Source organism: Simochromis diagramma, unplaced genomic scaffold, assembly GCF_900408965.1.
Source record: "Simochromis diagramma unplaced genomic scaffold, fSimDia1.1 OVJJ01000205.1, whole genome shotgun sequence".
In the NCBI taxonomy this organism is placed as follows: domain Eukaryota; kingdom Metazoa; phylum Chordata; class Actinopteri; order Cichliformes; family Cichlidae; genus Simochromis; species Simochromis diagramma.
Genome location: NW_024386782.1, coordinates 5,846,221 through 5,863,876, shown reverse-complemented (window position 1 = coordinate 5,863,876; position 17,656 = coordinate 5,846,221). Strand labels below are relative to the sequence as shown.

The following is a 17,656-nucleotide window of genomic DNA, read 5'->3' as shown; positions in this document are numbered from 1 at the left end:
GCTTCGCTCAGTACTGAGTCACCAGGAAATGTTGGAAGGTTTGCAGCCATGGGACTATTCAGGTTTATTCACTGCGTGAAGCAGAAGACGAAGCTATAACAGTTTTTACTCACATCTGTTTGGCACGGATGTCAACAAAAGCTGAAAAGAAAACACTGGGAAACACATCCACTCACCAAGATGCCAATCAACCAAAAGACTCTGTGTGTGTGTGTTTGTGTCTATAAGCAGATGCATGACAAAAACAAGAGAGAAAATCTGAGACCCAGCGCAGATTCCTTAAAGATTTATATTCACTGCAAAGGGAATTTTACAGAACTCTTCCCGTGTATGTGCGTTGAATTCCCCAGAACATTGTGTTGCATCAATAAATCATTTCCAATTCAAAGCGATCCGAGAAAACCGCGTCCAATCAAACCACTTCCAATGCCGTGAACGTGTACCGCAATCCAAAACCTCCACATACATTCAATGAATGTTCCTTTGCTGAAGCACAGAGGTCACATGGCCCACATACCGCGGATCGCAAAACGTCAGTTGATTTCAATCATATCACAGGGAGAAGAAATCAGTCTACACAAGACACAGTAAGTGACAGCTGCTTTCTCCTTCGCTAAACCGCACAGAAGGGGCGATTTTTTTTGCCCTGTCTTTTTCCTTTATTCCCACATTCGCACATCTTCAACACATCAGGCATGTGTGTGACCTTCGCTTGCACATGTAGCAGGAAAAAACCCGTCAGCCTTCCCCTTTTCACGGCACGTTCACTCGAAACGAATTCACTGCTTCCCATTTTTCAATAAAACACACACACACACACACACACACACATACACAGCGTTTTAAAGACCTGCAGGCTTCAGCTGAATGCCTCCTTAATTCACCAGTCACATCGAAAGCCACAGATGTGAGTGAGAGCGCGCTGCGTTCGCCCCGGAAAACAAGTCAAAGCAACTTACCGATGCCTAATTTTCACCGGCGCAAATGTCTGCACATGGAGCCATCGGCATCTACGGTTCTGCGGCGATGTTTCTACCTTGTTTTCACTCCTAAGACAGTTTAAAAAAAAAAAAGCCCGTCCTGGGAAAAAATAGACAGGTGCCGTTACTGCTGCTGTTGTTGCTGCTGCTGCTGCAGGACGCACTCACCGCTTTGGCTGCTGCGGCACCACGACGAGGTGGAAGAGGAGGAGGAGGATGATGATGATGAAGGTGTCAGTACCTTCGGGGTTCTCGCCTCGTCAGACACGCAGAAAGCCAAGTGAGACAGCTGTTTAGTCTACAAGTGCATCGACGCAGCGCGGGGAGGAGACAGATTTTCAAAGTCTGGGATGTGGTGGAAGAAAAAACATCCTCCTCACGTCTTTGCGTCGCGTGCGTGCGGGGGACTTTGTTTCCAAAAAGAAACTACTCATAAAACTCTGACATTTGCGCCTGCGCCTTTCAGACGCTCCAGAAGGTACAGGGTCCGGTCCCCTGCTGTGCGCAATTTGTGAGGCACTGAGTGGGCAGCGTGATGTGCGTGACTCACATTTAGTCAGAACTTTAACATCTGAATTCCTGCATGTGCTGCTTAGAAATCCCAGATTGCATGCTGGTCGAGTTAAGACTGTCAACTGGACTCCAAAAGGCGTGGCCCGCAGAGGCCACTGTGGCCCGCTGGCGATGCTGTTTACTTTCAGGACCACGGACAGCACACACAAGAAATCGCCGCAGGGAACCAATGAACTGAAAGCAACGCCTCCAGTCAACCACGCGACCTTTTATCAGCAGCTAAACAAAGCTTAGGTATCAATATTGAGCTGCTTTAATTAAATCTCCAGTTGAGTTTCTTTGTTGGTATCCACACAGGAGAGAGAAGCCAGACGAATGAATTACCCAAAAGGCCAAGAAGAAGCAGTTTCTGATTTGGGAAACAAGTCAAAAGGCCACAAAGACATGCAACAAGATGACCAATACTTTAACCCCCCGCAAAAAATTACATTTGAATTGTGCAAAGTGTCAGTCTATTGTGGTTACACGATCATGAAATAAAATGAGTAGAAGGAAGTGCAAAAGTACAATTGAGACAAAACTACAGAATGAAAAACAACCACAAACCTGTACCAACAACGGCAAAGAGAAATAAAACCTGCAGATGCAAAACAAGTGAAACTGGATACAAAGCAACATCATAAAACATCAATATTGAAAAGCAAAGTGAACAGATAAAAAGATACAGAATGAGCAAAACCAGACACTCAGCAATAAAGACAAAAAAAGACATAATCAAGAATTACTAAGAGATAAAAAAGGATACACAATCATATTACATAAGTGTGACAGGAATAAAGACCCACGCACACTGCGTTGCACGCTGATGGTGTTTTATTTGCAGTGTATCCCACAATATATTTATCACTGCGCAGCTTTCCAGCTGTGTCCCTCCGCTCTGCACACTCAAAAGGGAAACCATTATTAGACGATGGTTGTCAGCATTTCTGGTCATCCTCTGCTAACACCACAACCTGAACCCACTGCTCCACCCCTCCCCTACACCCTGCCACATACCCCCATCACCCTACTTAGGCCATGGAGCTGTCCCTCCTAGTCTAACCACTGCAGCAGTGGGTAGATCTGGGACACCTTTTTGGGTGAGATCAGTCAAGAGGCTGGTCAGTTATGCAAAGCCGGGAACGAACTGGCGGTAGTAACTGGCCAGCCTCAAGAACCGCCTCACTTCTTTTTTGGTTTTGGGACATGGGCAGGATGCAATGGTTGCAGTTTTATCCATCTGTGGACACACCTGCCCAGCTACCAAGTGGTACCTCAGATACTGTACCTTCATCCGCACATTTCTTTGGTTTGGCCGTGGGCCACGCGTACCTCAGGGACTCCAGGACTGCAACCACCTGCTGCACCAAACAAGCGGAATGGACGTGTGACAAATTGCTACAAACCATATGGAGAGGAGAAGGCCCTCTGCTAGTAGCCATTGGTTAAATCCAGTGTTGTGAAAAAGTAAGCCATGCCTAACCAGTCCAGGAGCTCGTTGACCTAGGGTATGGTGTAGGGATCAAACTGTGACACTTCATTCACCATGCGATAGTCAACACAGAACTATATAGACCAATCTTTCTTCACCACAAGAACTATGGGGTTACACCAAGCACTGTGTGACTTGTCTATTACTACCAGCTTTAGCATTGCAGCCAATTCCCTCTGAACAATTTGTCTCTTATGTTCACGTAACTTGTAGAGCTGTGAACACACCGGCATGCCAGGGCATGTATCGAAATGGTGCTCAATGAGACTGGTGCGGCCAGGTAGGGAGGAGAACACATCTGTAAAATGCTGTTGCAATGCAGCAACGTCTGCTCCTGTGTGAGATGGTCATCACAATGGAGAGAGGGGGAATAGTGGAATTTGGCACCTCCGGCTCCAACTCTTCTCTCCTTCACCTGGATCACCAGAGACGCAATTCCAGCCTCTCTCCATGCTTTTAGGAGGTTGAATGTGATATATCTGTGTGGGTCATCCCCTATCCAACCGTACCACTTCATAGTCTAGGTCCTCACTAGTCGTGTGACCACAAAGGATCCTTGTCAATTGGTGAGTAACTTTGAGCTAGAAGATGGGGGTACTACAAGCCAGAGGTGTGGACTCGAGTCACATGACTTGGACTCGAGTCAGACTCGAGTCATTAATTTTATGACTTTAGACTTGACTTGAAAAAATGTTCTAAGACTTGTGACTTGACTTGGACTTTTACACCAATGACTTGGGACTTGAATTGGACTTGAACCGGTTTACTTGAAAAGACTTGATATTTCACCCCAAATATAAAATTTAACATGCATATTATATAGATTGAAAATGTGACGTCATTCACGGGTAGAACCGCAAAGGATTCTGGGAACTCGTGGCAAGCGGTTCTAGCGCACGCAGGCTTTCAATTAAAATCAGTTATACAGCGATAAAAAAGAAACACAAAAATGTCAAGAAGCTGTTGTATTATTAACTGCAATAGCCGGTCGCATGACAGCCACGGGAAGCCGACGGGTAAAGAGATCGGTTGTTATCGGATTACGTCGTTGAAGAGAAATTGTTCCAGCCATGTTTCCGAAGTAACAAAGACGCGACTGGATTGCAGCCATTCAAAGACCAAATATAACGTCCCAGAACACTCCAGCTCACAGGTTAGTCTGCTCCAAGCATTTCCACAAAGGTCAGTCTGCTGTTGTAGTTAATGCGTCATTTTTCTTAACATAATTGGTGATATGGGTTACAAGCAAGTCTGGCGCTGAACAGAAATTGTCGCGCTATGCTCCTTTGTTTATTGTGCATAAATAGTGAATTGTCCTGACACAATATTGCGTTTCGCTTCTGTTATTATGGTACATTGACAAAAACATATACTTTTATTCACAGGGTAAAACAGTTGTTTTGTATCACTAATTGCCCAGTACGATTACAGCATACAATATTATTGTCACTGCTACATTTCTGTGATGCTACCAGAAATTATTTCCACTACTAATTAATTACCCTTGAGCTCAAAGGTCCTATTAATAAACGGTTAACGAATGTGTATTTATGACGACAATTTGTGAGACTGGTAAACTTATGATACGTACGATGGTCTTTCGTTCTACACGGTGCATTTCAAGGTCCTGTACCCATCCGTCGGTAAACTGTACCTGGGCTTGTTGCAGTGACCGGAAGTTACTAAACTTCACGAGTGTATGCACTCACTCCAAGAACCGTATGATTATAAATATGCATATAAATATGCTACGATGAGATAGCTGACTTCATCTAACTAGCAAATGTTGTCCAGGCTACGTTGGTGATGCAGTTTTTTTTTAATGTGTATGATATTTTTGTCATGCGATTTTAAAGCCCGTCCTACAACCGCATCCAAGAATAACATGCAGCTTATCTCAGAACTGTCGGTGAAAATTATTCTTGGAGCTAGGTTTAATTGAGCTGCATTTTAAAGAGGTGCAATTTCACAATTTGTGTATATTTTCTAAGTTCACTATTTTGTCATGTGTTGAGAAAAACACAGATTTAAAAATTACATGGTCTAATATTTACATTTAGCATATAACTGCAACATGCTTTTTTTCGTTTTTTTTTAAAGACTCGAAAGGACTTGAAATTCAAAATTTCAGACTTGTGACTTGACTCGGACTTTTACACCAGTGACTTGAGACTCGACTCTGACTTGCCTGACATTACTTGAGACTTGACTTGAGACTTGAGGATAAAGACTTGAGACTTACTTGAGACTTGCAAAACAATGACTTGGTCCCACCTCTGCTACAAGCACAATACGTTTTTCAACTCCACTCAGCACACCACACACAGCCATCCCATCAGGTCTCGGCATCATACTCAAATAGGACAGACATGATTAGACGATGGTTGTTAGCTGTTCTGGTCAGCCTGCCCTGACACCACACCCTGAACCCAGTGTTTTGACAACTTTGGGATGCTGTGCGGAAGAAAAATGTGTCACCTGTGTGAGGTATTTGGAGTCACATACAGCAGCTATTTATGCATATTATTTATGCATATAACATGAATTAATTCTGCATTGATTCATTGAAACAAACAAAGAAGCTTATTTTTATCCTCAGTTTAAACCTTTTTTTTAAAGCTGTTTCTTTAACCAGCCCCAGAATCCAAGGATATAGGCAGTTTCCAGTGTTTTGAGTGTGGCTCGACTCAGACGTGAATGATCACCCAGCATGAGGCTTTTGATGGGTTGGCTATAAATCAACGAAGCATAAAAAGTATTAAATCCAGAGAACCAAACAGGAAATTGAAAAGGCCACATTAACTGCCTTGAAGACACTCGTCTCTATCAAAATGTATGAAATAGGGGTGGGGGTGGGGCCCATGAAGAGCAATGACGCATGCCTCCCTCTGTTCCTGGAACATTTTAACACTGTTACTGGACTTGCCTCAAGGACAGACACAGAAATGCTCCCAGTGAGACAAGTTCAGAAAATCTTCTGTTATTAAAGTCAGAGATTTGTAGAGTGTTGTACATCATAGCATGTGAGACAATGATTTTAGCCTTGTTTCCATGGCAAACACGGATTCTACCAGTTACTTTCAGTAATTTGGCTTTCCAGTTCTCTATTAACTCAAGACCAAGCAGCAAAGCAATTGCAGAATCCTACTGCTGTGATAACTGCCTCTGTGTGTGCGCAGAATTGCAAGGCAAGAAGAAGATAAAGCTGCTTGTGTTTATATTTTTTTCTAAAATATCCACATTCATAGAGTTCTTCAGTGCAATTACTGCACAAACAGTCAGTTTAGGGTTTCAGGCATTCAGTCATGGATGGTAATGGGTACTATAATAGAAATGTGTGTCTGTGTCAAGGGTCAAACCACCAACTCTGGATATAAAATAGCCTCTAAACCACAATGGTAACCTGTGTGTTATATGACACTGGTGTTCATTTTATCCAAATAAAAACCCTAAAACACAGAAAAGAGAGAAAGAGATAATTGTGAACAATTTTGTCCTTTATTAAAAAATACTATGGTATTAAAATATTTTCTAAAAGGTTGTGGAACTAATATTAATCAAGCTTTAAAAGATTTTCAAGAGTGAGTCACTTGGGGTTTTTATGTCTAAAAACCACATTTTTCCCTCCTCACTGAAAGATGATTTAAGATGTTGTCATTTGTAACCTGAACGCCTTGACAGCTCCATTCATGAATTCAAATAGCTGATGCTTAGCAGATTTATGGCTTACCTTGCTAATTGTCTTAGTTTAGCCTGTTGACATACTGAAATAGACTTTTTTCTTTTAGCCAGTGCCTGGGGGTCGCCACAGAGGCTCATCTACCTCCATCTCACCCTATCTCTATATCATCCTCCTCTGCATCAACCCTCTGCATAAATGGGGAGAAAAATGCTAACATTTTGTAATTGACACAAATCCCAAAGTACAGTTGAAAGTTATTGGAAGGCCATTATATTTGTAGGTATTTGGTCATAACCAGTGTTACTACTGATCATCCCAAAGGGCACATGAATGTCTATACATAAAAACAACAAAAAACCCCAAACCCAAACAAACATCATCTTACTAGAAGTAGGAAGTACCAAGTTTAAGGAAAACGAAAGGGTTCAGGATTTGATTTGACCACAGGGTACATTAAAATTCTAAAAAGGCAATCCAAATAATGGTTGTTTACTCATATGAATAAATAAAGTTGGTAGCACAGCAATAAAACCTGCAAACAAGTACACAAGTGGAAGGTGCTCCACATAGTCTACTGTCAAATATAATGTTAAGCATTACATTTTACTCTCTGTCCATTTACACAGATTCAAGAACATCCCCAGGAAGAATTTGCTTCTTTAGTCATGTTATTGATATAATAAGTGCGTACGCTCCATTGGGCCACCACTCAATGAGGCTCACCACAGGACTACTCTCCTACTCTGTATGCCATCATGCACTAATCAGATTGGATTGCCATGGAGACTCATCTTTGACAGCATGTGGGAGGATAGCATCAAGTGGTTGAGTGCAAAGACCACCTATCCATCTCATCGCTGAGAGGACGCTGTGGGGAACCAGGCAAGACCTCCTCCTAACTTCCATGCCATCTTCATTCTTCTCCCACATGTCAACCTCCCACGGAGTGGCTCACATGGAGAGGATTAATCAATCAGCTATGCACATGAGGCAAGGCAGGGAAGGAGGAGGAAAACTATCCCTTAGTTATGCTTCTTGGCGATACAGTGCCAAAAACACAAGCATTATAGAGCTTAAAAACTTGACAATAATTAAAGCCTGTTTGTAGCCATAATGCAAGCTAGATGTCTGCCTTGGACAGCATCAGAGGAGCTTCAGAGAAAAAGACTAGAACTTCAACTATTCTTCTTTTACTCCTTTGTTGTCTGAACATTTTTCCACTCTTGATTCATTCAATAATTTGTAATTTCCTAATCCTAACCAAAAAGAGAGGCAAAAGTAAATTAAACAGTAACATTATTTAAACTTCATAATAGCTGTCCAGCTAACACAATGCATGGATAAAAGCACTGGGCCACCTAGAGATTACACCTTTAGGAGCTGCTCAGCCATGGAAATCCATGCAATGAAGCTCCCGCTGTAGGGTTTTTATGCTGACGTTAATGTCAGAAAAAGTAGGGCCACTTACAGTTGACCCCTGGAAAATATAGAAGGGAAGAAATTTCACAAATTGACTTGATGCAACATTAGCATCCTGGTGGGGAGGTGGAGCGTGAATCAGACCAGTAAGTTGGTGCAGCGTCAGCAGTAATGTGGGCATTGTACTGGACTATTGTGGTGAAGAGAGAGCTGTGCCAAAAGGCAATGCTTTTTACCAGTCCACCTACACCCCAGCCCTCACCTGTGGTTATGAAATCTGGATAATAAGTTTCCTCTGCAGGGTTGCTGAGCTCAGCCTTAGAGATCGAGCAAGAAGCTCAAACATCCAGTTGGAGTGCAACTGCTGCTCTTTTATGTTGTTTTGTGTATTCCCAATTGCATCCCCAGTTACATGGCATACTGGGGATGCCATGTAACTGGGTGAAACTTCTGTGTGAAACATATGTTTTAAGTGCATTACCCTCTGAAACCCTATGCCCCAATCTGTGCTGTAACCTGACGTGCACTTTCCTGGAAATGTAACTGCATGCATTGCTGACGCAGCCCGCAGCTGTTGTGTTTGATCTCTTCAGATAGTGCCAATCCCTTATACGCATTTCCAGCTACTATTCTCAACAGTTTTTGAATTTAGCAGTAAGGAAATAACAATCATCACCTCAATATAAGGAATGATAATCATTGCCTAAATATAAGTTAGCAAATTCCTCAGATCAGAATGGCCACGAGGAAATGAACATGAGGAACATATGTTACCTCCAAAAAGAAGTGACCACAACAAAGAGTCATGATCCAGGAGGGGAAAAAGTCCCAGCATTTTATTTGTTTCTATCATGCCTGGCACTGCTTATAAAACCACAAAGTAATTAACACATAATAAACCATACACAAGCACGGATGCTGGCAACTAAATCGGCCGCTTATGTGTATGTCAGATTGTAGGCTCTATGAAGATTGACTGCAGGAGTTTAAATCAACTATTACACTGAAGGTTACATTGTAATGGTTTCAGGAAGGTTTTGTGGTTACGATGTATTACCATACAGTGCAGACTTAATACAACACTATATTTCCACACAGTGTTCCTGTGGATAGTGAGTACAGGGATATGGCAAAAGAGATTTCTTTAATGTTAATGCTGTAATCTTTATTTTCTATAATAATATGCAGAATTTTAAGAAATCTCGTTTTATGAGTTTATGTATGTAAAGTCAGCCAATCTATAGTGTAGTAAGTACTAAGTGCTACTACTAGGTCGGTAGGTTTGACAAAATTTATAAGATTTACAGAAAAGGAATGCTTGCAAAAAAGTAAGAGAAAATATATCCTCTTAATGCAAAGTTAAAACAGAAATGTCTAGAAAGTGCATGGTTAACAGTACAATGAACAGAAAGACTGGATCATAAAGTGTAATCCAGACATTTATAAATTAAAGTCTTACCACTAGTTTGAGGACACTGATGTGGGCAAATCAGCACAAATAATCAGAAACAGATCATGTTTGAATCACAAACAGACACTAATAATACATTGTTTCATATCAGTCTCATGACAAAAGGTAGAATAAGTTAGAACAAAGTCGAGTATTCATGTAAAGTCTCTTTACAGTTGATGACATTTAATTGTCACAACATCATCTAGTCTAAGTCTCTCCAGGGTAGCAATGGATGTCTTGCACAGGGCACTAAACTCTTTGGAAAAGTCTTAGTAGTTATCATAAACAAAGACAGTTCTGCCAAGGTGACTGGCAATTTCAACTGGTGTTTCCTCTACATTTACATTATATCTTCACAGGACGTCTGTTGGGTTGGTTTATAGCACAGAAACGAGGAGACTGAAGAGGAGGAAGACTGTTGATCTTCCAGCACAGACGGAGCTAAAGTTTTCTCAAATGGCAGATGGTGAGATGAGCAAAAGGCTGAATAAAAAACTCAGAGTTCTCAGTTATGAGCTCTCACCCACTTATTTGCTTTTAACGAGAAATGCGTGCAGAGAAATGCCAGTAAGTTGGAGGGAGCACCACAAGAGACATGGCTTATAAAGACATGAGCGAAATATCCGTCTAAATATTGGCTAAGTTGATCAGTAACTTTTAAAATGCTCTTAAAAATAGCTACAAAACAGATATCATCTTGTAAAAACAATATAACTGAAGACGTCATAAATAGTAATTTGGGAATGATATACAGAAGCTAATTTTTTAAAACATACTGTAGGAACTGTCATGATATCTGATCGTCTTTCCGAGGCTTCTTTCTAAGCAGTCAGAGTTAGTATGACAGCACAGGGCCTGGACCTCCAATTCGTTCCTGACAAGACTTTTCAAAAGCTCTGAATTGCCTTTAATGCGAGGCTGGCAGTGTGGATTGATTTCTCAGAGGATGTGGATATAATTGCAGGTTGTCAGAGAAAGAGAAAAGCAGCTCAACAAAATGTTCTGTAATGGATGACATGTCGTCACGAGGCCCTTTCACTGGTGTGGGAGAAGAGAATGACAAATCACCCGGCAGACGTCTCGGTAGGGGAGACTTTGGAGTGTTTGTGTGTCTTTGAGAGTGCATGCCTGACTGCCTGTTTCCAGTGCATTTGTTAATTGTTAGTCTCTGTGTTCATTTCCACCAGTGATCACTCGCTGATCAGTAGGAATCAAGAACATTATGCAGAAGTCTAGACAAAGAAAGACAATTTGCAGCTACTTTATCTTTTCTTTTTAAAACTACAGGATACAAAGACATGACAATACCACAGATCAATCTGTGCAACTAACATTATTCCTACAGAGTGCTTTCTCAACCTTTTGGTTTGAGACCAACTTTAAAGCAAAACTATGTTTTATGACACACATTGCGTAACTGAACACTGACTTTTAGCTTGTCTTGATTTGAATACATTTAAACTCGAGTGTGAAACAACTGAAATTAGCCTGTAATTTAGCAGACATTTTGGCACTTTGTTAATATTTTAATGAGACCTTCCAAGCCATTGCTCTTAAACGCTTGCTGCTTCATTTTAACTAAATAACCCCCTGATATTCATACTGCAGGTACTTTCACAGATAAACTCAGATAAAATTTCTGGACATTCAGGTAAGGATTGATACTACTGTTGTTCTTATGCACATGTAGCAGTCACACTGCTCACTTGCCCACCGCTATATCAAAGCTGCTTTAAAGTTACAGTGTGTAACTGCTGTTAGCTGTTGTTAGTTGCTCTTCGGTAGCATTAGTGACACTTTCTCTGAAGTGGATCTAACATTGTTGGAAGAATAAACTCTGATGTAATCAGAGGGGAAATTTTCCCAAGCCTAACATAGTGTTAGCTTATAACGGGCTGTTGTTGTTTAGCTAGCTCATTGTGTGCTGTCTAGACACAGGAGGATCATATATCTAACCTGCTGAAAATAATTATGACAATATCAGGAATAAATAAGTATTTTTCTGCATATTTTTATTTGTTAGAGCCCTGATCTCACTTCAATCGGTGACGTTTTAGGTGACGCAGAAGAGAATTTTCACTTCTTTGTTGAAAGGGAACCCTCTCAGATATGAAAAGATTGGTATGAGCTTTCATACCTTATGAATTCAAATTTACTTCCATTGTATACAAACACATATAAGTTTGCTTCTCCTCCACCTTTGGTGTACTACGTGGCCAGACTCTAGCCATGTGATTTGGTGGTGGTGGAAAACGGACCTCATGTCAATAGAGGAATGCTAAATAATATTATTGCATTGTGAGCTTGCCACAATGGACTAGATTTAACCTACTAGCAAGACAGAAAAATACTTAACAACTATGAATAGCCTTTTCTTCTTTTAGCTGCTCCCTTTAGGGGTCACCACAGTCTATCATCTGCCTCCATCTCACCCTCTAGCATCTCTAGCATCCTCCTCTGTCACATGAATCCTCTGCATGTCCTCCTTTACTGCATCCATTAACCTCTTTTGTGGACTTTCTCTTGTCTTCCTGCCTGGCAGCTCCATTTTCAACATCTTTTATCCAATATATCCACGATCCCTCTTCTGCACACTTCCAAACCATTTCAGTCTTGCAGCTCTAACTTTGTCTCCAAACTGCTCAACCTGAGTTGTCCCTCTGATGTAATCGTTTGTAATCCTGTCCATTCATGTCACTCCCAGTAAAAATCTTCAACACCTTAAACTCTGGCATCTCCCCTTTGGCCTGTCTTTTTGTCAGTGCCACCGTCTTCGGACCATGCATCATCGCAGGTCTCACTAGCATCCTGTAAACCTTCTCTTTCACTCTTGCTGCTAGCCTTCTGTCACAAATCACCCCTGACACTTATCTCCACCCGCTCCACCCACTCCACCCTGCCTGCACTCTCTTCTTCATCTCTCTTGAGCCAATTTTGAGATTTCAGCATGCAACAACAGCTACCCAGTCTACAAAGTATGGCACATGGGAAATGACTAACAGCAGAGACCAGAGAAAGTAAATGACGTCAGTCAAGCAGGTCTCAGGCAATAAGATGAAAATGGTTCTCTGCTGGCAGTGTGTAGGGAGCTACAGGCAGCTCATCTACCTGCAGAGAGCATCTGTTGCCAGGTGGAGGCAGTACTCAGAGTATGTGGCACGACCGGCCTGAACCATAATTGCCTCAGTTGTGCTGTTGTTGGTCCTTCAGCAAGCCACAGAGAACAAGAAGTTATCACAAACAAAGAGCAGAAGTGAAACCAAGTAAAAAAAAAAAAGTGTCCATTGCAGCAATTGTCTGTACCTCTCATGCAGTATTTTGTGATGTTTCATTTTTTTTTTATCCTCTCCTCTTTCTAGTGAACTTTCTGGACTCTGCTATTGCTCTGTTCTGCCTCAGTTATATCAAGTAATCAGTATTCAACTTATGCACCTCTCCATAAAGTTTTTATTGTTAGTGGCAGGCATAGGGAGAGCGACGTGCTGTAGTATTTATGGAGAACTGCACTGGAGCACATTTATGTAGGTTGAAACCCCTCCTAGTAAGCGCTCATTGGGCAAATATCTATGCAAAAGAATACAACCATGGTACTATAAAACAGGAATTAAAGTTTTCTCAGCTTCAAGGCAAGCAATTCCAGCAACTATAGCAATGAGTGGAGGATACTGTTGATTGACTGAAGACAGAGTAGGAAATACATTAGAGGGTTACCTAGGCAACTGGAGTTCGGAATGTTAGCTAGCAGCCAGCGACAAAACAATGCACGATGAGCTAATCACTTCCTGTGCAGACGCCCTTGAAGAGTTTTGAAGTCATTAATGCTGCAAAACGAATGCAGTAGACGATCTCTTGTTTTGATCTGTGTGTGACATGAAGAGCGTATCGCTTCCCCCTTCTAAAATGGTGCACTTTCTTTTTTCTGTTCCTGCAGCATTTTCCTTGTAAGAACACGTTTTGTCTACTTAGTTTCAGCATTTGTTGAATTTCTGGAAGCTCGACTTGTTTTCATTAATGTTTGTGCTTTCTGTCCTGCATTTCCTTTGTCCCTAGGAGCCACTGTACTTACACACAGCTTTGTAGAGTCAGGTTTTCATTACCACCACATTTGCTTTCGTAAAACAAAAACAGCAAGCAAATCATATCAATCAGGCCTTCTTTTGTCTTTTGATACATCGACAGTATGAAAACTTGCATGTGTTTTTGTTGTATGAGGATCATAAATAACCTGAGGCCGTGCCTTTTCAAAGCCAAAATACATAACCTAGGGATGAGGGATGAATTGGCTCAAAAATCTGTTGTTCTACTGTTGTTATGTGGACCATTAAAGAAATTAGTGTGGTTATGGTCAATTGTGTCTGTAATATGCCAGAAAATACAGCAGACACAATCTGCTGCTCATAATAACCAAAATTGTTGTTTCATTTGTTGGAGTCGGTGTATCTAGGTACAGCTTGTCATGTGAAATGTAGGTAGCAAACAAAGAGTTGATGTTACAGAGAAACAAGACAACAGAAAAAATTGCATTTTCATCAAACCCCAAACAAAAAGGAAACTATATGATGGTTTTTACCCAGAATTTAATTTGGAGATAGTTTGGGTCTAATTTTGTATTCATTGCCACTCTGTTTATTCTAAAACAGTGTGGCACTGATGTCTTTGTTTTTACCACTATGACTTTTATTTCTTAGTCACTGCCTCGCTAATGACGGCAGGCGACAGCATTGCAAATGATTCCAAATGGCCTTTCGCAGGTTGTGTCTAAATTTAATGGTTTGTTTGCAAAATTATGCATCTTCTGTTCACATTAAAGCCCCATCCTGTGAACAATCATGCTAAATGCTCCTGAATCCAGACAGAAGCAGAAATTATCACCAGATGATGACTGTCATCAGCTTTTCTTTTTTTCCTCTTGGCTACAGTATATTAAGATTTTACCACTTATCTCACTACTTAGACATTCACATTACTCACACTCTCATAACACATTCATATAGGATCTTGGGGGTGGGCACGCTACACGGAATCCAAATTACCATCAGGGTGTACACCTCACCCCTGGCATCGTTGCCCACCTCTGAATTTTAAATACATGTAGACATTGAGGGCTAGCAGGAGGGACTATGCACTTACCTGCTGCTCTCTGGCAGGTAGCTCCATGCCCTCCTGGGTTTTAAAGGCACCTTAGAACACACATGCATCAACACTACATATGAGCGGGCGGAGGGAGGTTTGGAGTCTTCACACACCCCTGTTCTCTGCGGCCTGCAGGAGCGGGGGGGGGGGGGGGGGGTGCTAGGAGGAGAACTTGGCCGTCTGACTGGGGTCTGGAATGTGGGGCCTCCCTGCTGCTGCGGAGTCGGGGCGGTCTGCTTCTCCCCACCGCAGGGAAAAAGGGTAACACCACCTGGGTCTGGGTGCAGTTTCCCCCTCCAGGGGCAAGGGTACCTAGACCCGGGGCTTAGAGTACGCTTGGGGAGTGTGATTGTGTGTACAGTGTCTCTCTATGTCTGTCTCCACGTTGGGTGAGTGTTGAGTAATTGCATATGAGAGCATGAGGGTGGGAATGGATGTTTGTATCTGTGTGTGCCTGTATGTCTGTGTCTATATGTCAGGTCGGGTATCAGACGCCACCTCTCTGGGGACATCTCAGGCCCTCTAAGGTTTGGAGGCCTATCTCCCCCACCACTTCCCCTGCCAGTGGCAGACGCCCTCAGACATCGGTGCGTTGGTGGTTCTTTGTGTCCGGGGATGGGCGTCCAGGTACAGACCGGCTCACTCCTTAGTGGCTGCTTATCGGGGCCTGGAGCCTGGGGCTCGCTCGGGCCACTTCGGGGGTGGGGTGCCCTCGGCTCGGTCACTCTGGCACAGTGGCGCGGCTGCCCCTCTGTTGGTCTTCCTTGGTCTCTTGTGTTCTGAGGGCCTCTGGATGTCTGGAGTTTTGATCTCCTCCATACCTGTTTCATGCCCTGGTGGACGGGGCTGTGGCTCCCCACACCCTCTAGCAGATCATTACATGAAGGAAAAAACAATCGCGTCCATGCTCACAGGTGTACACACGGGTGCTCACAGACACAAACTACACCCTTTTTGGCTCCTACCTCAAAGCACACTGTGCGCTGTCGATCTTACGTGCTGCACAATAATGTTTAATATTTAGTATTTACTGTTATATTCCCATATATCATCATGATGTTGTTTATTGTATTGCTCTCGTTTTCTTCTGCTTGTTTTCTTTTTTCATTCTCAACAGGTGAAATTAAAAAAGTATCTACTGCTATCTATTAAAAAAAAAAAAAAGATTTTACCACTTGCATTAGAGAGGTGCGTGTTTCGGCTTCTTTTTCATTGTAAACATTTACCCAACATATTCTCAGGATTCAAACCCTCCCGTGAGCCAAGATTTGCTACATTAATCACTATGCAGTTGCTCAGTTGATTAATGGTTCCACATACAACGTAGTAATCACTGTCATCCTGCTTTAGATAACTAATTATAAGGTGAGTGGAAGCCAGCTGCATGACCTCCAGGCTTTGTTCGAGCAGCTGGAGGTTTCAGTGCACTACAATGACCATTTGGCCTGCACTGGTGACTGAGATCTAATGAGTCTCTTGAGGCAAGATTACAAATGTATTACTTAGTGCTACTTGTTGGTGATCCATGAGAAATTCATTTTTAGTGGATTTGTAATTAAGAGATTGATTTCAGGTTGTTTAGCCTCAGAGTGATTTGCCTGGCTAACATTTGCCATATTTGGAGTGTGTCTGTTTATAAATTCACTGTTAATTTACTACTAGATACCAAATAATAAAGTGAAAACACGACTGCAAATTTGCTAAAAGTAAAAAAACTGAAATTTGTTCCCAGGTTTTGCACAGCTGGACTCTTCCTGGCAGATCCTGTCAGACTGGATGTGACGCATGTGTGAACTGCAGTCTCCAGACTTCTCCACAGATGATCTAAAGGCTTTGACTCGGCCACTCAAAGACAGTTAGAGACTTGCCCTGAAGTCACACCAGCCTTGTCTACATGATGTGATTCACAGTTGCGCTGATAGGTAAACTGCCACCTCAGTCTCAGGTTGCTGCACTGTGAAGGAGGTTTTTACCCCAAGGACCTCTTTATATTTTAGTGCATTCATTCTGGTTTAAATTATGGAAGGTGTCCCTGTCTCTGCGTCTGAGAAGCACCACCCAAAAATGTTGCTGCTATCAATAGTAGTGTGCGATATTGAAAATTTTCGTATTAGAATAGAATAGAATAGAATACTTTTATTTGTCAATTTCTTCAAATGTACTTGCCATACAAAGGAATTGAAATTACGTTTCACACTGTCCCAAAAAAATGCGTAGGCATTGACAACAATAAGGTGCAGATGCACAACAAAAACAAAAACAGCCTAACAATAGTAATATAATAATATAAATAGTGCTATTGATCCAATACCAAGAAAAGACAGGGTTAGCTTTGGTGTTATTGACATATACTGAACTTAGAGGATAGAAACAAAGTATTGATCCTCTTGCACTAATATTAATCCAATACCAATACCTGAGTTGGTATCGATACTATCGATATTTATTGATACAATCCACCCACCTCAAGCTACCACAGTTCTTTAATATCTGCTTCTTAAGTGATTATCAGCCCAACCTTTTGGGTCCTACTGCATTCATTGAGGCTATTGTTGTTTTATTGTGTGTAATAGTTTTTATCTTGTTTTAATAAATATAAAGAAGGCCACAGGCTCACAGTTTGCCAGACACTAAATAACTGAAAGCTTCAGAAAAGAATCTTTCTCAGATTGAATAAGAAGTTATTGAGGATAAGAAGCTCAAGATCACAAATTGTTCATAGAGAGTCATCCAAACCATGCACGAGATTATTAATGACTAAACTCAAAGTTTGAATTTATTTTCAGTGTCTTCTTCCTGCCATGTGTGTGCATTTCTCTCTGTCGATTTGAAAAACTGTTTGACATTTACTTAGGGCAAAAACGTAAACCCTCAGTCTTCATCTCGAATGCGCTAATGTTTTTATATTATCCTAACCATAGCCACCAGGTAGCAGACTATTATAT

At 41.8% G+C, this 17,656-nt stretch overlaps 1 protein-coding gene across 1 annotated transcript in view; it reads right to left on the bottom strand.

Annotated features, from left to right (window-relative positions):
- Nucleotides 1–1,142, bottom strand: part of LOC120725578 (pituitary adenylate cyclase-activating polypeptide type I receptor-like) — a 42,615-nt gene extending 41,473 nt beyond the window's left edge. The window contains exon 1 of the mRNA XM_040018617.1: nt 960–1,142. The gene's annotated coding sequence lies outside the window, so the exon portion shown is untranslated. The remainder of the gene's footprint in view (nt 1–959) is intronic.
- Nucleotides 1,143–17,656: the final 16,514 nt, after the last annotated feature.